This window comes from Ovis aries, chromosome 19 (assembly GCF_016772045.2).
Source record: "Ovis aries strain OAR_USU_Benz2616 breed Rambouillet chromosome 19, ARS-UI_Ramb_v3.0, whole genome shotgun sequence".
NCBI lineage: Eukaryota > Metazoa > Chordata > Mammalia > Artiodactyla > Bovidae > Ovis > Ovis aries.
In genome coordinates this window covers 28345084-28366780 of record NC_056072.1, presented here as the reverse complement: position 1 = coordinate 28366780, position 21697 = coordinate 28345084, and the positions used below count along the sequence as shown (strand labels likewise).

General features: G+C 43.4%; 1 protein-coding gene across 4 annotated transcripts in view; it reads right to left on the bottom strand.

Annotated features, from left to right (window-relative positions):
• PDZRN3 (PDZ domain containing ring finger 3) overlaps positions 1-21697 on the bottom strand; it is a 268425-nt gene that overhangs the window by 122627 nt on the left and 124101 nt on the right. Inside the window, exon 1 of one of the 4 annotated variants that reach the window (XM_042235955.2) lies at positions 1-21697. This exon is cut by the window's left edge and continues 62051 nt beyond it; it is cut by the window's right edge and continues 61601 nt beyond it. The exons of the other annotated variants lie outside the window; for them this stretch is intronic. The gene's annotated coding sequence lies outside the window, so the exon portion shown is untranslated. 4 annotated transcript variants of the gene reach the window in all.

Sequence of the window (21697 nt, the reverse complement as noted above, 5' to 3'; positions counted from 1 at the left end):
GAAGGGAATGGCAACCCACTCCAGTACTCTTGCCTGGAAAATCCCATGGACTGAGAAGCCTGGTAGGCTATAGTCCATGGGGTCACAAAGAGTCGAACACGACTGAGCAATTTCATTTCAACCCATTCACAGCAGACCCTGTGAATTTTTCCATCAACTTGACAGCTCCTTTGGAGCGATGTTTTTCCTTTCTTTGTGTTTAGTTTATTGGGTTTGATCTCCCTTCTGCAAGTCTGATCTCCCTAGACACAGGTTTTAAATTTCTCAAGTGCAAGCTTGCTGTCATATATATATATATATTGCACTCCTTCTTCTTCCTCTCCCCTCCCCCACAAAAGTAGTCAGGTGATTCAGAAATTTTGTAATCCTTGAAACTATTTGGACATACTATCAATATAAACTCTCACTGCAATTTTGCTATGACTTCATGTAGCTAATTCGAGTTGCAAAATCCAAATGCGAAACCACAGCCAGCTTGGTTTTCTATGGGGCTCTCAACAACCAAACTAATTTCTTCACTTGATTCCCACCTCTGATGAAGACTGTGCCTGCTCCTGTCCTGAGCTAAGGGTGTCTTTCCAAGTTCTTTCCACTCTCAGCTGGGAAGGAGCTTTCAGAGATGTTGCCCTCTACTCAAGATCTGTCTCCTCTCAGTATGTTTCCTTTGTTTGTTCCCAGGTTCTGTGCTATCTGCCTTCCAAGCAGGGCACTTCCAGTCTCAACTTCCCGACTGATTCTACATAGAGGGCAGCATCCTCACTCGCCGTGATAACTGCAGAAGACTTCCCTATTCCCTCCACCTCCATTCCCTCCCACTTCTAATATATGGACAATTCATTCAACAAACACCTATTTGTGCCTTCTATACAGAAAGCATGGACAACAACATTGGCAGGGGAGGTTTGCAGGGTGTCTAAAGAAAGACTGGTTAAATCTGACCCTCTGGCTCCATCCGTATTTGATGGGAACAAGGTAGCTGACACTGTCATGTAAACTGTAAAACAAACCACCAGAAAACGAGTTGTCTCCAGCTTTTGGGTTCATTGAGACCCTTTTCTTAGAGCTGTGTAATCAAGCAAAGAGGAAAATAGAGCTGCGACAATACGAGAGAAGATGAGGGACTAGTTTACAGGCATCTTGATTCAGTTGGCTCACGAATGCACCGAATCAAGTGTAAAACCTTTTGTCTGAGGTAATGACTATGTTTTCAGTCAAAATTACAACTTGGTTGCAGCCCAAATGATAGGCTTTCATAGAGAAGATTCCATTGCCATAATGGTGCTCTTTAGTGTCTGAATAAATGGCTTCCCATAAGAGAGTGATTGTCAGATGGTTGAGAGAAGAGAAAAAGAAGATGCTAGGTTCTTGATAAGTTTAGGCCACTAATAAGTAAAATTATTCTCTTCAATATTCATCAGTTCTATTTAATATTCATCTTTCTGAATGTTCTTTTATTGCAACATTTTCCCCCTCCAAGCCTCTTCCCACTCCAACATGTGTAAGGCTACTGAAGGAGAGTTCCTATCTCGTGATGTATTGTTATTGTGTTCTGGGCCTGGCATCATGAACCTAGGCAAGTGTAAGAAATGAGAACACCAGTGTACAACTATGGACAGAGCAGCTCGGTCAAGGAGTGGTCAGATGGAAGGCAAATCACTCAAGGATCCAGATATTTCTAAAGACAAGCTATGCGGCATCTTAGAGAAAATCCAGGCATGTGGTATACAGTGTGACCAGCCTGTCTCGTGTGTGGAAAGGAGGGATGCAGAGATATGGAATCAGAGCGCCACCTTCTGGCACAGCTATGGCAATGTTTTATACACAGCACATTTCTAAAAGACACTCATTTGATCCTAAGGTAATAAATTAAAAAAAAAAGAAAAAATGATACTCTTCCTATGAGCAAAAGAGACAGGCACAAAAACACAGCTGTGGTTTTGCATTCTTGGGGCGTGGTATATGGATATCACTGATCACAGAGTATTATACTATCAGGGCTAGTTGTTCTATCGTTTCAGGTAAGGCAATTTTATCGAGATCTTAATGGCTCCTTGATCTCAGCTTTAAAACTCTGACATTCTGTTATAAACATAAGATATCATCATGAAGAATTTTGGTAACTCAGTCTTATCAAAAAGAAACTAAACAAGTTTTCCACAGCTGTGTTTCCTTCATAAGCTAAATCTAGACTTATTTTAATGGTTCTTTCAAATTGAAAGTCACTCAGTCATGTCCCACTCTTCACAACCCCATGGACTATACAGTTCATGGAATTATCCAGGCGAGATACTGGAGTGGGTAGCCGTTCCCTTCTCCCGGGGATTTTCCCAACCCAGGGATTGAACCCAGGTCTCCTGCATTGTAGGTGGATTCTTTACTAGCTGAGCCACAAGGGAAGGCCTTTCAAAAAATTTTTTTCAGTTAGGTGCTTCATTTACAAGCAAATGTTGAAGTGGTCCATTATTTACTTTGAAGATTCTCCTGAGGTCATAAATCTGCTGTGACTCTCATTTACAAGTTACACATCTGGAAATGCATAACCAAATTTAACATTACACATGGAAAATTCTTTATTTTAACACCTCAAGGAAGTATGATTTTATAGTTTAAATACCAGATTTGAAAAAAAGCAATTTCTTCATTTTAAAATAATCCCTTATCTGTAATGTTTTATTCTAAATATTATTCCCATTACTGTCTACTCAGCCCCACCTAATGAACAATGAAAAAACTCGTTCTTTTACTTAGGTTGGTAGTTTCTGATTATAGAGGACATCATCTAATGCTTTCCCCCATGCACTTTGCAAAGTCTTAAATGACAGAATACGTTTCCAAAAATATAGCACAGCATCTATTGTGTCTGAACTCAGCTGTCTCAGCGCAACCATGAATGTGTCTCGAGAAACTTGGTAAAAACCCTTTGAACTTCTTTGGGGCAGAAAGGCATAGGAAACTGAAATTAAAAACCTCCAATTAAAGCTTTTTATACTAAACTTACACACAGATCAAGCTGTGCTCTCTGACACAGAAGCAAGAAACCACAGCGGGTGGGAGCAAGCTCGCACAGATGCGTTTTTGTATTACGTAGACGACCTCGCCATCTGAAACACAACTCAGGGAAACTGAAATCCCAGCTGTGTTATTCCTTTTCCAAGGAGAACAGAGATGCGTCCCACAGCCACTGTATGCATACTAGACCTTCATTTAGTCACACATCAAGAAGATGTATGCACCCCAGTGTTCACAGCAGCATTATTTACAGTCGCCTCCGGTATGAGATGGAAGTTAATATTACACTCTCGGCTATGCATAGTATCTGTCTTTCGTGGGTACGTTCTTCGTTCCAGATCATCTCCCAACTCTCCTCGTTCCCACCATTAATTAAAACAGTTATATGGTTAAACACATAAGAATATGGAGTTAGTCAGCAAGTGCTGTGTAACAAAGGAACTCATATAAAATTTACATGGGATTTAATTAGCTGATAATGGGTCATTAGTTGAGGGGCTAAAGAAAGGAAACAGATTTTTCTGAACACATAAAGGAACCATTCAGGAAGAAGAGAGTTGTTTTCGTTTGGCCCTTCTCAGCTGGGAGAACCACCTGTGCAAACACGGGGCTCAAGTCAGATGACAAGCAAGGTTTTCATGGTACCAGGAAGATTTCCATCTCCATGACAACCTTCCTGGGCCCAGATAGAGGATGTTATTTTTCTGGAGGCAACATCTCAGCCACACTAGCGAGGAGGGTACAGTTCGGGCCTGGTGTGAACCTGAACACTCTCTCTTGGGCAGCCACTATGGACCAGGGCTGCTTGTGCCAAATCGTGACTCATGGGAGATTGTAGATGGAGATCTGACGTATTTCACAGTGACTCCATCTTCTGAGTGCTTCATTTCCCAGAAACGAAGTAATGCTCTGACTCAACAACTCTCAGGAGTTACAAACCATTCTTCCCATCTCCAAAGCACAGTACTTGGTATTTTAAGTAGGTCACGTGAATCATGAGACGTTATATGCAAAGGCAACTGTGTTAGTATCACTTATGAACATGCATTGAAATAACTGTTCAGATAGCAATGAACAATATGATCGATTGACATGTGGGGGTGGGGAGAGAAGCACACAAAACGACTTTCTGGAAAATTCTTTCAAATAAGCATGGGGATAAAAAACAAAACCACCATGTTCTTATATAACCATGCTTTAGGACGAGAAAGGACAGTTTTTTGCATCAGATTCAACAAGTGCTCCTGCTGTTTGGAAGTCTTATCAAGTTGTTGATTTAGAACCAAATCCCATGCCTATTCTAAGAGAGAGCCTCCCCTCAGAGAGGCAGTTCAGAATAGATGAGTATGAAATCACGGAACTGCAGGTTAATTCAGAGCTAAGTCAGAGTTTCCTGGTGGCTCAGTGGTAAAGACTCTGCCTGCTGATGCAGGAGACAAGGGTTTGATCCCTGATCTGGGAAGATCCCCACAGGCTGCACAGGAACTAAACCCACACGTGACAAAACTATTGCGCCCGTGCTCTGGAGCCTGGGAGCTGCAACCCCTGAGCCCACACACACGAGAGTCCACGCTCTGCACCAAGAGGAGCCATGAACCACAACTGGAGAGGAGCCCCCGCTCGCTGCAATCAGAAAAAAGGCCACACAGCGACGAAGACCAGCACAGCCAAAAATACACACACAAATCTTTTTTTTAAAGAGCTAAGCTATACTTCCACACACAGTGCCATTTTATGTATGTGGTTTCCCATGAGTAATCATCTTGGGCATTTTTGGTGGCAAGTCCTCTCTGACCACACTCTTATTATAAACCCAATCCCTTAAAGTTCCAGACTTTGATTTGGGATTCAAGGCATCAAATTTGGATCAGAACTAAAAGCCGTAGAATTTAATTCATGTGACTTTCTTCACTGTTAGGTATCTTGGTGACAGTTTTAATACAGCTGGACTCTGATGCACTGGGTAGCAATAATAACCACATCAGAAGAAACATGCTCCACTGAACAACCAGCAGTCCTATCAGCCCGAATCTTACAATTTTCTAACTGTCCCTCTTGTGAAAGATAGTTAATGACATTTATCAATTCTTTGAAGGCTGAAATCTTATGCATTATTCACTTACTTACTATATTACTTATTAAACTTTAAAAAAATTAACCAAAAGTTGTTTATTCATAGCTCTCAAACCTCAGAAAGAGGCAAAAACAAACAAACAAACAAATAAATGGGAATGCCTGTCTGCAACAAAGATGCAAACGTTGATAACTCAAATATAAATGAAGCTTCTCTAGAGCAATAAGGTAAAAAATGAACACCCCAAGCAACACCCAGGGAAAGCAACAAGGCTTACACCAAAGAGGAAATATGACTAGCTAATGACTAAATGAAATGAGGTCCAACCCAATTAGATATAAAACAAGTACTAATTTAAATAATGAAGTGCTATTTTTTACTTATCCCATAGCAAAGATTAAAATCACCCAATACTAGTGAGAGGGCAGGTTAAAGAGCTACTCAGATAACATCTGTGGGAAACCAGTAGTCCCCACCTTTCTAAGGAGATATTCATAACGGCACAAACATTCCATCCTAGAAAATTTTAAGACATAAATGGATACGAAACTACAGTATAGCCACATGTTGAAAACTAGACAGCCATTAATAGTGCTGAGGCTAAGAAATAGCTGAATGACACAAAGTATATCGCTTACAATATGGTGCTAAGTGAAAAAAAAAAATAGCTACAGTACCCCAGGAAACACATGATCTCTTTAAAAAAAACCTCTGTGTGTGTGCATGAGTGTGTAAACATCCATTTTTATTCTCACTTTCTATCACACATATTCCTAAGACACACCCACACCATAAAGTACAAATAAGGCATCAAGTAAGAGTAACAGCTTTATCCCAGCATCATCAGATGACGGGCAACACCTTCTCACGCTTGGTTTTCCCTGATGCTTTATGAAACAAGACTGTATTACTTCAGCAACTTGGTAAAGTGATGGAGTTTCATAAGGTCGGGTCTAATTAGAATCAGCCAAACGAGAAAATCACTATTGGCAGGTAAACATTTGGCAAAGGAAAGATGGATTTAAATGGAGCCTTAGCCAGTCTCTAAAACTGTACGCAGCATGGAGGTCTCAGGCATTAGTGATCTTAGGTCACACTTCAACAACATTTTGCCATTAAAATGCAGCTACTGCCAGCCCCATTCCCCTTTCTCAACAGTGGATCTAGCTATCGGTGAAGCTTGCTTGAAAAACACCGCTCCTCCTTCACACGCTGGACACCCCAGCCGAACCTTGGTCACCTCCAAACAGTTCCTCCCATCACATGGCCTTGGACAGAGTACCTGCCAAGGAAGGCCTCCCTCTTTGGTTATCAGAGCTTTGTGCATAAATCAGTCTTGCATCATCTCTACAACTTGCATCATCATCTCTACAACTCAGGGGACAGCACAGAAGTAAAAGAAAAACCGTGGGGATGAAAGAAGAAAAGCCAATTGGTTGCTCCGTGCATATTATTGTGGTGGCCAGTTTCACCTCTGAGCAACCCAAGAAGCTAATGGTGGTGCTTCCAGCATGAACCAGTTTTGTTAGCTGCCTTTCAATGAGACCATCAATAACCCAGGTGGTGCTGATGGTAAAGAACCTGCTTGTCAATGCAGGAGACACAGACGTGGGTTTGATCCCTGGGTAAGGAAGATCCCCTGGCTACTCACTCCAGGAGGAAGTGGCTACCCACTCCAGTATTCTTGCCTGGAGAATCCCATAGACAGAGGAGCCTGGTGGGCTACAGCCCATGGGGCCGCAAAGAATTGGACACAACTGAAAGGACTTTTGTTTTTGAACTATGGTGTTGGAGAAGACTCTCGAGAGTCCCTTGAATGGCAAGGAGATCCAACCAGTTCATCCTAAAGGAAATCAGTCCTGAATATTCATTGAAAAGACTGATGCTGAAGCTGAAACTCCAATACTTTGGCCACCTGATGTGAAGAGCTAACTCACTGGAAAAGACCCTGATGCTGGGAAATATTCAACGCGGAAGGAGAAGGGGAAGACAGAGGATGAGATGGTTGGATGGTATCACTGACTCAATGGACATGAGTTTGAGTAAACTCTGGGAGTTGGTGATGGACAGGGAGGCCTGGCGTGCTGCAGTCCATGGGGTTGCAGAGAGTCAGACAGGACTGAGCGACTTGAACTGAACTGAACTGAACTGAAAGGACTTAGCACTCATGCACATGTCAATAACCCATGGGACCACTAGGGGGCGAACTTGGCATGAATAGCTTTCTATCCTTAGGACAAGAAAGCTAATTTCCAACATCTAGTCGTTTGAGTGGAACTAGCTCCGAGGTCAAGTCTATTTTAAATGTTGATTATAAAAATAAGCCAGGTTTTTCTTTTTAACATCTCTGGAAATGTTAGCATAAACGGCTTTGTGCTAGAAATCTGAGAAAGCATATGGCACACAAAATTTAAGTTTGAGAATAAATGTTTTTTCTCTCCCCTGTCTACTTCTGCAGCCATCCCAAGGCTTCCTCCTCTAAAAGGCAAAATAAACAAATAAACCTCTGGCAACTGAGCCTCTAGTGTCCCTTTGAGGTTCTATTTATATATTACGACTGTGGTTTATACAGACAGTCCTACAAACAAACGTTCTTTAGAGGAAAGGACAATTTCACCCACCCCCCGGCCCCTTGGCGTTTGTTATCTGTAAGCCTCACATGGCAATTAGTTACTTAGTGCCGAGTGAGGGCCCTGCTATTGGTGCTTATGCTCATAAGCTGCTTCAAATCCTTTGTGGAAGGAGGCAAGATATAAACAGTAATTTTAAAAACAGGCAGGCTTACTCCACTGTTTACATTTTTTATGCATTTGACTTTTCCTTTCTGATTTCCCAAGACTCCTGTGAGGAAGTGACTTCGCCTTCATATGCTGGTTGGAAACCAGCCACCCCAGCATGGGGTGTGGAGGCTGGGTGACACGTTCGCTGAACACCAACCATATGGCCGACGCTGGTGAGGTTCTGGAGGACACAGAACCTCAGGTCCAGGAGGTGGTCCCTGCCCTTGGCAGGCAGACGAGCTGATCCTCTGCGGTGCTGTCCCCCGCCCCAATTTCTCCAACATGAGTGAGCTAGTCTGACTGTCCGCCTCCCTGGGCCTCAGTTTCCTCCTCTGTAATATCCAAGGGGTCGAACAAGATGCTGGCTAATGTCCCTTCTGGCTCTCCCAGTGCTACGGGCTCAGAGGGACATCCGTCAGTATTGATTAACTTACTGTGAAACCAGGCTTTGAGCCCTGGAGGGCAGAAGTGTTTCATTGGGAGAATCGTGCCAAAATTTGATCTTCTATTGGAGTCTCAGGCTTTTGGGAGGAAAAGGAGCCTCTTCCGTCACCACCTCAGTGACTGTAAGCTGCCACTTTCCGCTCTGATTGAATAATCATTTTTTGCCAGAAGACGCCTGAGTAAATACCAAACAGACAACTTCCTGCCTCGAGCCCTTGCCTGAGGTGGCACTTCCCCGTGATGTCTCTAAAAACCCGCTTCGCATGTTTCCACCTGGGAAAACCAGGGCCAGGGCCTCCCGCCACCCATTCTTTGAAAGCAATAGTTGCAAATGTTTTGAAAACAACAGATTATCTTTAAAGAAGCAGCAGCAACAACAAAAAGCCATTTGTTTCTTCCACCATGACTGATTCATGTGTTGTACACTTGGGGGGCAGAGGTGGGGAGGAGAGGCCTTCCACCAAATGTTTCCTATCAGAGGCAAGCATTTTGATGATCAGAAAATCCCTGAAAGATGTTCCAGTAGCGTGGTAAATCACCGAGCTAGAGGATTCTGTAGCATCCCTACTCCATTCTTTCTGTCTCTTTCATTCCACTTTCGTGTCAATTAATCCACTGGCTCGAAATCAAGCACAACTATCATAAATGGACTTGGTGGGGACATGAAGTTAGTGCTTCTGCCTATAATGTGTAAAGTCTGGTCTTGCCCAGAAGCCCGCAACTCTGTTGCTAGAGCTCTACCACGGAAGAAATGCCAGCATGCACGCATGAGGACAACTGTTTAAGGAAGCTCACAGCAGAATTGCTTGCAAAAACCAAAACACAAAACCAAAATGGCAGAAGACCTTGATATCCAATCAAAGGGGAATGGATAAAGTGGGCTTGCTCTAGGCTGGGGAAGAGACCTGAACCAGAGGGCAGTCTAAACTATACTCCAGTTAAAAAAAAAAAAAAAAAAAAAAAGAACAACAAAAACAAAACAAAAACCACAAAAGCAGGCAAAGATGACCTGTTAGGAATCAGAATAATGGTTACTCCTGCGGTGCTGAGGAATAATGATTGGCAGAGACACAATCATGATGGTGTCAAGAATGTTGTTTCTGAATCTGGGTAAATGGCTACATAGGTGTGTCAGTTTGTGAAAACTGAATTGTAAATTTATTATATATGTACTTTTTACATATACATTTATTATATTTACACTTTTATGCATACAAGTTAATAAAATGTTCTTAGAAAGACACAAAAATATACAAAGTAAAAGACCCAGAGGCAGAAAATAAAGACAGAGGAACACATATCAAAATCAAAGCAGGGATTGCCCTCTGCACTGGGGAGAGGCTTGGAAGTGAAGGGAGGTTGAATCCAAAGAAGGCTTTAGATGCATATATATCATTCTACAATTTTAACATGAGAATGTGAAGGAAAGTGTATTCAGATACGCTCGATATATTTTATAAAAAAGAGGAAGGGAAAAAACTCAGAAAGCAGGTGTGCCAAAGGGGGCTACTTTTAGGCAGCAGGAGTCCAGATGACTGAATTTCTCCTTTGTGCTTTTCTCTATTTCTCACCAGTCTCTTGCTGCTGCTGCTCAGTTGCTCAGTCATGTCTGACTCTTTGCAACCCGACGGGCTGTAGCCCGCCAGGCTCCTCTGTTCATGGGATTTCCCAGGCAAGAATACTAGTGGGTTGCTATTTCCTTTTCCAGGGGATCTTCCCAACCCTGGGATCGAACCCACGTCTTCTGCATTGGCAGGCAGATTTGTTATCACTGAGCCACCCTGGAAGCCCTCACCCGTCCCTTGCCCTTCATGAAAAAACAAATAAAAAGGCTTTCGACTCTGTGGTCTCATGGATGCCCGCCGTTTGGGAGAATGAAGTCTATGATGAAGAAAAGAAGAGCCAGAGCAGGAAGTAGGGACTATTCTCTCCTTTCTTGTCTGTGCCAGAAAAAAAGTCCTTTCCAAACCACCCCAGCCCAGCCCAGCCCTGGGCATCCCTGGACCCTCTTCCACAGCCAGCGGCCCCCGGAGCTGGCTTTCAGCTGGGTTAATCTGGTTGGATCCCACGCTCGGTCCTGCCTGTGTCTTTGGACTGCCTTTGTGGAGCGAAGTTTTCCACTCTCGTGTTCCAAATGCTCCTAGAGGCACTGGCTTTGCTGCACGTCTCATCCTGGAATCCCGGGCCTGGGGCAGATCGGAGATGGAAGGAGAAAACGGCAGTGTTTCACACTGCCCTCAAGTCCCGTCTGCAGCTTTAGTACACAAAGCAGGGGATGTTGTTAAAAAAAAAAAAAAAAAGTAATTCTGCTGGCACATGGAAAACAAATCCGTGTAGTATTTGGACCCAGGCTTGGCGGCCGCATCTAAAACAGACATCTCATTGTGCTCGGTCTTAAAAGGAGCCCTCCAGAGCGGGGGCCTTTTGGGGCTGACAGTTAAATCACAACGGCTGATATTTACACGAACGGCTTCCAACTGTCTGGGTGAATACATAATATTTCTATTTCATAGAAACCAGGAATGGTTAACAACACAGAAGCTGGGGCCACCAGAAAGTAAACCCTTGATGAGTAAGAACATGTTTCAGACCTAGACCTTACATACTTGCAGGAGTGAACACACTCCTTTCGTAAGCAAATTTGTTGTTTTTTAAATCAAGTGACAAGTGTAATAGATCAGAATATACTTATACATATACATCTCAAGATGGCTTTATGCTCATTAAATCAAGTCTGTCCCTGGGAGTGCTTTCCACCATCCAGGCATTAGCAGGGAAACTGTGTGATTCTTCACTTCTTATGAAAAAGCTAGGAGAGCTAAGCACCAGCAAACCATTCCAAATGCAGACAGGAAACACCTGGAACTAACTCTCGCGCCACTCGGCCCGCACTTTACATTTCAAAACAGATGATTCTGAATTGTTCATAAATATTTGCCTTGTTTCAATAAAACACTCTTCAACCAATTTCATAAACCCTCGGTTCAGGAGGCTAAAACATACACGCTACTAGTCGACCACATTCTTTTCACATTGCATATATTTACATGGACAATATCCTAGAAGCATAAAACCCACAGGAAGGCGTTTAATGGCGTCATAAGGAAATTTCAGGGTTTTTTTTGGGGGGGTGCAGACAACTCCCGCCATCATTAAAGCCCAAATCAGGTTTGTTTTTGACAATCATGAAAAAAATACTGAATTGAAATATAAATTAAGCCCGTTTCCCTAATGTGCCTATTATAGTAAATAAGACCCAGACAAACCCTTCTAGAGACTTATAGAAAAGCTTTAATATAATTGATTATTAAACCTCCAGCTATAGAGTAGAATCACACCACAGGCCCCACAGCCAAACATTCATACTTGCATGCTGAACCCTTTAAAATGTTTTAAAAAGCTCTTTTTAGACACTAAAATGAAAAGTAGCTCAGCTTTCTTCGTGAAAATTAGATTTCTGAAAGCTATTTTTAAATGTAGACTCTTCCAAATTTTTCACCATGTACGTAAACAGGTATAGATTTCATTTATTGTAATATATACTTTGAAAATCAGACAAGTGACCATGTCACACACACCCATTTAGAGGCACAAAGAGGGAAGGATCAGGGAGGAAAGGAAAAAAAAACTGGACTTCTTCTGAGCAGTGTAGAGATGCTGTGTATCCCCTGGGAAGGACTGGAGCCCTGAGACCATTTGTGAAAACTGCAAGGGCTGGTTCCAGGCAGGGACTCTGCCAGGAGCTGAGCTGACCCAGGAAGCAGAGGGGCGCTGAGATGGGGCTCTGAGGAGGTGCCAGCCAGGGCTCTGAACCCAGCCTGCCTGCCAGGGAACCCTGACTTTCCCCACTAACCTAGTTCTCCAAAGTCAGAAAGAAAACAAAGCAGCCCGGGGTTATCAAGAGTTAAGTGGAAAAGTAGGTCACGAGAATATGAACTTCTAAGCATGGTCCAAAGACTGCAATGAGTGAGTTGATTTTTTTTTCTTTTTTTCCCCTTTTCTTTCTCTCTCTTTTTAAGCAGTTGTGATGAAAAATTCTTCAATTGGCCATAAACTGCTTACTCTGGTCCAGCTCAGAAATATCAGAGCGCTGCCCCCTGCAAGTTAATGAAGATTAGGCTTGGTGGTGATAAGGGATTTCATAGAAGCTCTTCGGAACCATAAAAGGCAGTAGTTAGAGGTAATGATAAACTAATTCTGAATACACGGGGCAGCAGACGCTCAGGCCCGGGTTAATGATTAACGCGCTGGACTCTGGCCAGTTAAGAAGTTGTTTAACCAGCGCCCCTGAGAAGCAAACCTGTTAGCATTCACGTGTCCATAACGACGGCCACTGTGTTCCCCCTCCGTCTACAAACAACTGACCAACAAGCAAGTTTTCACCTTTCCCTCCTCAAACCAGGACATTCAGCATCCAGGTCCTGAACATCTAAGAATGAGGCACCCGCATTTTTCTGGAATCCCTGAACCTTGATTGAAACAATCCACCGAAGAAGTATGGGTTTCCCTCTAAAAGAAAACATTCTGACCCACGGCTGAATGCTGACCTCTCAGAGCTTAGTCTGTTGTTCTTCAATTAACTAATTTTTATTACTCTTGAAAAAAGATACCCACAAAATTTAGGTATGTTGATGAGATGACCTTTAAAATGAAGGATGGAAAAGAAGAATCCCATTTGCTACTATATACAAACCTTCCGTGACCTTCTTGGAGGGACCTGCACAGAAAGCCCAACCCATAGTGAAGGGTCAGACTGCCTTTGACAAATGTGAGGGAACTCTTTAGGGACATTTAATCTAATTTGAGAAACAAAGCATCTGAAGACAGTGATTAGTAATGCAAATGAAAAATCACCTTTGGTTGGGGATAAGCAGGGCAAACAAAGGATTCTTAGAAGCCCTGGTGCTGTCTTCTGGGGTACAGCTGCTTTGATCATGCTGAAAGGCAGATTTTTAAACGACTGAAAAGACAGGACTCCAGGGTAGGAGGTCTGGGGTCTGTTTATCCTACTTAGTTCAAGTTGGAATTAATACATTTAAAAGTTTGGGATGACCCTAAACTGCTCTTCCTGGGGTAGGCCTTAGCCAAAGTGGTTGGTTTAGGCAAATAGACTATAATGAGTATCTGTGTTTGTCTAACGATAAATGTCATCCCTTGAAGGTTTTGGTTGAAAAAAGATGTGACAGCAGTGGAGAGGTTGGAAGACTGCAGTGCAGGGGAGAAGCAGGGGTAGTATTTAGTTCACCTAGGTCTTTTTACCTGGGCAAGTTTTCTGGTCTTGGTTTGCGCTAGGAGGGCCATGACTACACCAATACACTTGCACCCCCCTCCACTTCCGGTAAGTCTCTGGCCTAAGAACTCTCCACCAGCACAGCTGGATATCGCATGTGCTGCACTTTACATCAGGTGACTAGCCCACAGTTCTGAGCTCTGAGCCTCTGACCAGCTTTCATGATCAATGCTGGTTCCGCAGCCCAATTCGCAACCGTCAGAATCCCAGGCTGGTAGCCTATCTGATCTAGGTTGGGCTGCTGCTAAGTCGCTTCAGTCGTGTCCAACTCAGTGCGACCCCATAGACGGCAGCCCACCAGGCTCCCCCGCCCCTCGGATTCTCCTGGCAAGAACACTGGAGTGGGTTGCCATTTCCTTCTCCAGTGCATGAAAGTGCAAAGTGAAAGTAAAGTCGTTCAGTTGTGCCTGACTCTTAGCAACCCCATGGACTGCAGCCCACCAGGCTCCTCCATCCATGGGATTCTCCAGGCAAGAGTGCTGGAGTGGGGTGCCATTGCCTTCTCCGCTAGGTTGGGCAGAACTGCCCAAATTCTTCAGTTAAGATTGTGGAGCTACGGTTCAACAGTGATGACAGGTACTAACGAAGACTTGTCCTGTGCTGCCAGGACCATTCTACCTGCCCTATCCCAGCTAGCAGCTCCATAAGCTAGTTATCCTTCAAAACCCATTTTACAGATGAAGAAACACACCTGCGAGATGACGAAGTGAAAAATGACGGAAGCCAGTCCGCATGTGGCGTATCAGTCTACATAGCGAATCCCTCCATATGTTCCCTAACATGAAAACCAACTCCGCAAACAAGAGTTTACCCTTCGGTGCTCGCTACAGTATGGCACAGAAGGGCTCCACAGAAACAACAGCCTAGGTGGTCTCTTCTGACCAGGGAATCTAGCGAGCCTCCTTTCCCACCCAAAATCAGGCCTGCATAGAGCCTAGAACCAAACGTGCTTTCCTCCCACCCCAGAAAAGTTCCTATAAAGAAATGACCTCATCTGCACATTCTGCTACCAATGTAACTCCACCCAAGGCTTTTAAAAGCTGGGTTTCCACAGAAAAGCTGAGCCAAGGATCTATATCCACATCGCAGTCTGCTTCGGAAAACAGCTCTCAGCTCTCCCCTAGGATAGGTAACTAACTCTGTATTCTTCCCTCCCCAAAGAACAGCTCCAGACAATTGTATTGCATAGACGAGACCAAGACTTAAAGCTAAATATGGTTATCTATAACTGCTAGGATCATTTTCAAATGGATTTCAATCAAATTTTAAATTTTTTCAATGAATAGACTGCATTGGGGAAAACCTTTTTTTTTTAAAAAAAACAAAGTAGAAAATGTAAACAGGAAAAACAAAAGTTTATCCATAGCTCTACAACAGCGGTGCCAAAACTTTAGAACCATATACTGAACACACAAACAACTAGTCCTCCATATCCACCGGTTTCACAGATGCTGATTCAACCAACCGTGGATTTTCTACCATGAAATTTCAACCTGTGGACACAAAGTGCTGACTGGATTCATGTATGAGGTCACTTATATAAGGGACTTGAGCTTCTACAGATTTTGGTATCTGAGGGCTTCTCTGGTGCCTTAGTTGGCAAAGATTCTACCTGCACTGCCGGAGATTCTGAGTGGAGAAGGAAATGGCAACCCACTCCAGTATTCTTGCCTGGAAAATCCCATGCACAGAGAAGTCTGGTTGGCTACAGCCCATGGGGTGGCAAAGACTCAGACACAACTTAGCGACTAACTGCCACCACCATCTGAGGGTGCTGCCCTCGGACCAAACCCCCTGGGATACTGTACCAGTAGGTTGTATCATTTTTAGAAATGACATTTTTAGATGGACAAAAAGCACATGAAAAGATGCTCAACATCACTAATTAACAGAGAAATGCACATCAAAACTACAATGAAGGATCACCTCACACCATTCAGAATGGCCATCATCAAAAAAAACTCTACCAGCAGGGACTTTCCTGGTGGGCCAGTGGTTAAGAATTCACTTTCCAATGAAAGGGATGCAGGTTTGATCCTGGGTTGGGAAATTAAGATTCCACCTGCCCTGGAGCAACCTAACTGGAGCGCTGCAACTAGAGAGCCCACAGGCCGCAGACTACGGAGCCCACATACTCCGGAGTCCAGGCACCACAACTACTGAGCCTGTTCGCCACAAGTAGAGGGAAGCTTACATGCTGCTAGGAAGATCCCACGTGACACAACTGAGACCCCATGCAGCCAAGAAACAAACAAACAAATATTTAAAAAATCTACAAACCGTCAATGCTGGAGAGGGTGTGGCGAAAAAGGAACTTTCCTACACTGTTGGTGGGAATGCAAATTGGTGCAGCAACTATGGAGAACAGGATGGAGGTACCTTAAAAAAACTAAAAACAGAGCTACCATATGATCTAGCAATCTCACTCCTGGGCATACAGATAGAGAAAAACGCCATAATCTGAAAAGACACATACACCCCAATGGTCACTGTAGCACTATGTACAATACCTAGGATATGGAAGCAGCCTAGATGTTCACTGATGGATGTGTAAAGAAAGATGAGGTACATACATACAGTAAAATATTAGTCAGCCACAAAAAGAACTACTGCCATTTACAGTGACACGGGAGGACCTGCACTGTCATTCTGAGTGAAGTCAGGCAGAAAGACAAATACCGTATGGGAGCGCTTACATGTGGAACCTGAAAAAATGATACAAATGAACTTATTTACAAAACAGAAGCAGGGTCACAGATGTAGAAAACAAACTTACGGTTACCAAGGGGAAAGGCTGGGAAAGGGATAAACTGGGAGACTGGGATTGACACGTACATACTACTATATATAAAATAAATAGCTAATAAGGCCCTACTGTCTAGCACAGGGAATTCAACACTCTGTAACAACCCATGTGGAAAAAGAATCGAACAAAGAATAGATATACATATAAGTATAACTGATTCACTTTGCAGTAGAGCAGAAACACAACACTGTAAATCAACTATACTCCAATAAAATTAATTTGCATAAACAAACAAAAACAAGTTGGAAACAATGATTTATACAAATATTTGCTGTTTCACATGACACCGAAGCTCAAAAATCTGTCCAGTAGCCCAGCTGCAGATCTACTTCATTCTTTTTCACAGTGACGGTCATTAAGTTTAAGATTCAGCTTGTTTCTAATTTGGGAGGAAGTGCTATCTTGTAGCGTTGGTTTTCCATTGCATAATATTGTCTGTAGCAGCCTTCTCTGTGTGTGTACTCACAAACCTTGGCATACTGTTTTGTGATTGTATCTACAGCGTAGATGTCTAATAATGGAATTTATGAGCCAGTCAGAATGCACATTTTAATAGATATTGCCAAAATCTTCACCAGTTTAAACTCCCACCAACAGTTTATGAGGGTGCTTATGTCGACACACTCATCAATGTTGCATATTATCAGATGGTTACATCTTTGCCAACATCATCTCGTTTCGCATTTTCTTAATTATGAATGAAGTTGAACACCTTCTCATTCGTTTACTGATGGTACTGTTGGCTTACTTTTCTATTGAGTAGATCGTATTTATCCTATAGACATGTAGGAACACACAGGGAAGGCAGGAAATCAATCCATTGTCTGCTCTTGCCAGATTACTTTTTATTATATTTCTATCACCATATGTAAGTTCTAAGTTTTATTCCGTCAGATGATCAATGTCTTTCTTTATGGCTCTGGGTAGACTGGGTTTAAAAAAAACCAGATTTAGATTCAGACCTATAAATAGGTACCCATGAAAAAATGTACAACCAAGCCTGGCCAAAATTATCCTCGAGTTCTGACATTTACAACAAACACTCCAGAAAGAGGTCTACACTTGTTAGAGTACAAAGAGTTCTGGACACCTGCCCAAAACCTTCCGGAGCAGAGCACTAAAAAATCCATTTATGGTCTTGGTCTGCTGCTGGTTGTGCTCATTTGCCTACAGACTTGGATGATTCTTTCAGGTCAAGGCAGACACTACCAACAGTACAGAGCTAAGTTCAAGTTCTGAGTGGAGCTGTTGCCACAGCCGTGCCAGACTTCCAGTGGATCTCCCGTCAATCCTGGTTCCTCCGACGGAAGAAATACAAAGGACTTACTTATTTAAAATGTGTTGAGAGTTCTCACTGGCTACCACAAAGGAAGTGTGGAAACAGTCCAGATATCTGAGGAGAGTGGTGTGCGTGTGTGTGTGTGTGTGTGTGTGCACGTGTGAGTGTGTGTCCTTTCACAGCTGGTTGGAAGAGGAAGGACAGAAAGCAGGGATGCAGTGGAATGGCCAGGGTTTAAGTTCTGTATCTTCTGTTTACTAGCTCTGTGTCTTTGGTTTTAACGTCTCTGAATCTCCATTTCTCTGTCTAGTGAATGAGGATAATTCTATTATTTTTCAGGGTTATGCAAAGAATATTAAGACCAGACATCTGGGGCTAACTGCTAAGTGCTTGGGCTGTGTTAAATACTTAGTAAATGCTACTTGCATTTAATATGTAAAATAACTCACCCGTGAGTAACTTTTTGGAAAGGTATAAAACAATTTCAAAGAAATGACAGTTTCTTTTAAATGTATAATTCTGGTATACCAAAGATCTTCCAAATAGATATTCCTACATGAAAAGAACTCTCAACTTCAACATGGCATATTACAAGTACCAAAAATTTCATTATAGAAAAATAGACATTAGATAAACAAACAAAAACAAGCAAAGTTAACATCACATCTAGGTTAAGGACCAAAAGGATGCTGAGAGACTCTTTAAAAGATTGCAGGCTGGACCACTGAGATCCATATAGGAGGATACTCTCAAAACAACAGGGAGGAAACTTAGAGACTATGTGTAGAATCTGTAGCCATGGCAATCAAAATAATCAGTTATATCATATAATTGAATCCATATCTGTAATTTACACATCTGCTTTGAAAGCCAGCTTCATATTTCACTAGCAAGATGATGTAAACATTTTGCCATGCACTTGGCTGAAACTTTCTGTGGACCAAAATATTTGCCAGCATCAAAAGGATAAATGGGTTAAGACAAAAGCAGTTGATCTCATAGACATGCCTAAAAAAAGTTTCTCTGATGTGGGATACCATATAGATAGGACAAGTGTAAGAAGAGTGAGCTTTCCAGGTCAAAGCAAGCAATATAAATAACAGAAGAGGAAAACAGTACAGTGGATCCTCAAAAAACTAAAGAAAGAATTGCCATGTGATCTGGTAATTCCACTTCTGATTATATATACCTGAAAGAAATGAAAGCAGAATTGTGAAAAGGTAATTGTAGATCCATGTTATAGGAGCATTATTCACAACTGCCAAAAGGTGGAAGCAACCCAAGCGTCCCCACTGGCGGATGAGTGGATCAGCAAAAGGTGGTCTATATGGACAGTAGAATGTCATTTAGCCTGAAAAAGAGAAGGAAATTCTGACCTGTCCTACAACATGGATGAACCTTGAGATCATGACGCTAAGTGAAATAAGCCAGTCAGAAAAGGACAAATACTGTTATGACTCCACTTCTACAAAGTGCCTGAGGAAGTCCCACCCACAGAGAGACAGAAAGAATGGGAGTGAGGGAATTGAGAACTGTTGTTCCTTGGGTAGAGTTTCCATCTGGGACGACGAAAACGTTCTGAGGATGGGCAGCAGTCAAAGCTGCACAGCAACGTGAAATGCTCTTAATGCCACTGAATTCCACACTTAGAAATGGTTAAGATGGAAAACGTCATGCTATGTATATTTTACCACAGTTAGAAGAAAAAAATGAAGCATACCTCTGTAGTGAGGTTCGCAGCAGGAAAAGGATGACATGTTGCCGCTGCTAAGTTGCTTCAGTCGTGTCCGACTCTGTGCAGCCCCATAGACAGCAGCCCACCAGGCTCCCCCGTCCCTGGGATTCTCCAGGCAAGAACACTGGAGTGGGTTGCCATTTCCTTCTCCAATGCAGGAAAGTGAAAAGTGAAAGTGAAGTGGCTCAGTTGTGCCTAAGACAAATCAGCTTGATTTGCAAAGCAGGCACCGGCGCGTGGGGTGGGCCATAATGACCAACAGCAGGGACTTGGTCCAAAGAGGAGCACATCCTACAGAAGGTGCCTGGAAAGAGGCAGGGAGTCTCCACCCACAGCTGTAGCCAGCCTGAGACAACCTCACAGCGGGAGGACGAGAAACGAGTCCCCAACTCCCTTTTCCCTCCTCACTCAGATATCCCGCAGGGCTCCCCAGGGCCAAAGCCACCAAAAAGGCAGGGAGCACTGGAACTGCTGAGAGGGTTCCCTGGGCAGAGAGCAGGGGTCAGAAAGAAGGGATGGCAAGAAACATCTGGGGCAGAGATGAAGCGCCATCCAAGGGACTTTAGACTGATCTGTGATGTTTCCACAATTCTCAGAAGAATGTGCTCTTGCCCAGCTTGTACAGCTCAACGTTAATATGAAAATAGGTAAATGTCATCAGTTCATTTAATTTTATGAAACGGAGATACCTCAAGCTCTTACAGAACTGAATTAGGGAACCCATGCCCAGGGATGTCCTAGGAGCCTGAGTGAGCAGTGTTACAATAAAACTAGTTTCACAGTCAAGCTGTCTATTATCAGCGGTTCTTCAAGTGTGGTCCCTGGATCAGCAGCATCACATCACCAAGGAACATGAAATAGATTTTCAGGCCTGGCCCCAGCCATACTGAATCAAAAACTCTGGGGTTGTGTTTCAGGGAGAGAGGTGTGTGGGATGTGGCAGGACAGGAGTTTTCAAGGACAGATATTGCTGGAGCCTCTGAACCAGAGCTGCCAAGTACAGTGGCACAGGCTGTACACTGCACAACTGACAGAGATGCAATTCACGCAGAGTAGGATGAGAATGTTGCCTCCTAGGGTTGCGCAGTGCAAAACCTGCATACCAAACCTGGCAGTCCCTAAAACAGTGGGAAACCCACAGAGAAGTTTTAACAGAGGGAAGACACAATCAGCCTGGTCTGGGAAAAGGTGCTGGTGGCACTGGTGTTACCTAGGAGAGAGGTGGTGAGGAACTACATCTAGCCACTCTGCCCCATGTATATATCCTTGGGGCTGTTTGTAGGCTGCATTAGGAATGAACTAAAGTAAAAGACATCTGAATGGAATTCAAGTCATCTTTATAGCCAAACCTCAAAATCAGATTACAAGATGCTTGAGTCTAGATTAGAAGAAGGACAAGGGAAAGACAAAGAAAGACTATGATACACTTGTAGGTTAATTCAGCTCAGGCAAGCAGGTCTTGGTGAGGAAGGCATGAGCTGCTGAGCAGGCAGCGGAAAGAAGAAGCCGGAAGCCAAAGGGTCAGTTCCAGCTGGCGATACTGATCTGAAAGCCATCAGCATCCAGATGGTAGTGAAACTATAGGCACAGATAAGATGACTTGGAGAGACTGTGAAAACACTGGAGTATGTGTGCTGGGGACCTAGCCCTGGAGAACCTCCACCGTTAAGCTGAACAGAGGCAGGTGAAGGTGAGTGCGACGCCTGACTTGGATGCAAGGGGACCAGAAAAAGCCAGCAGGTGAATGACCCAAGACTCCTGGTATGGAAGAGTCAATCGTTTTCTTCCAGGGAGACAAAGCAGGAGACAGCACAGGACACCACTGCCCGTGGGCTTTGTCCCCTAGGAGCATCCTTCTCTGGTGGACTCGAACAGGTCATTGTGGCTGCAACCCCATCAGGCTCCCTGGCCCCTTCCTCAGCCTCAAGAAAGACTTCACATGTTTGGACTTCTCTGCTGAGGCCCACACACAGTCCTCCCATCCCCATCATTTCTCATTTGTGAGGAGCTAGTCCAGCTGATTGCCAATATCTGCTGGATCATCGAAAAAGCAAGAGAGTTCCAGAAAAAAACATCAATTTCTGCTTTATTGACTATGCCAAAGCCTTTGACTATGCGAATCACAATAAACTGTGGAGAATTCTGAAAGAGATGGGAATACAGACCACCTGACCTGCCTCTTGAGAAACCTATACGCAGGTCAGGAAGCAACAGTTAGAACTGGACATGGCACAACAGACTGGTTCCAAATAGGAAAAGGAGTACATCAAGGCTGTAAAT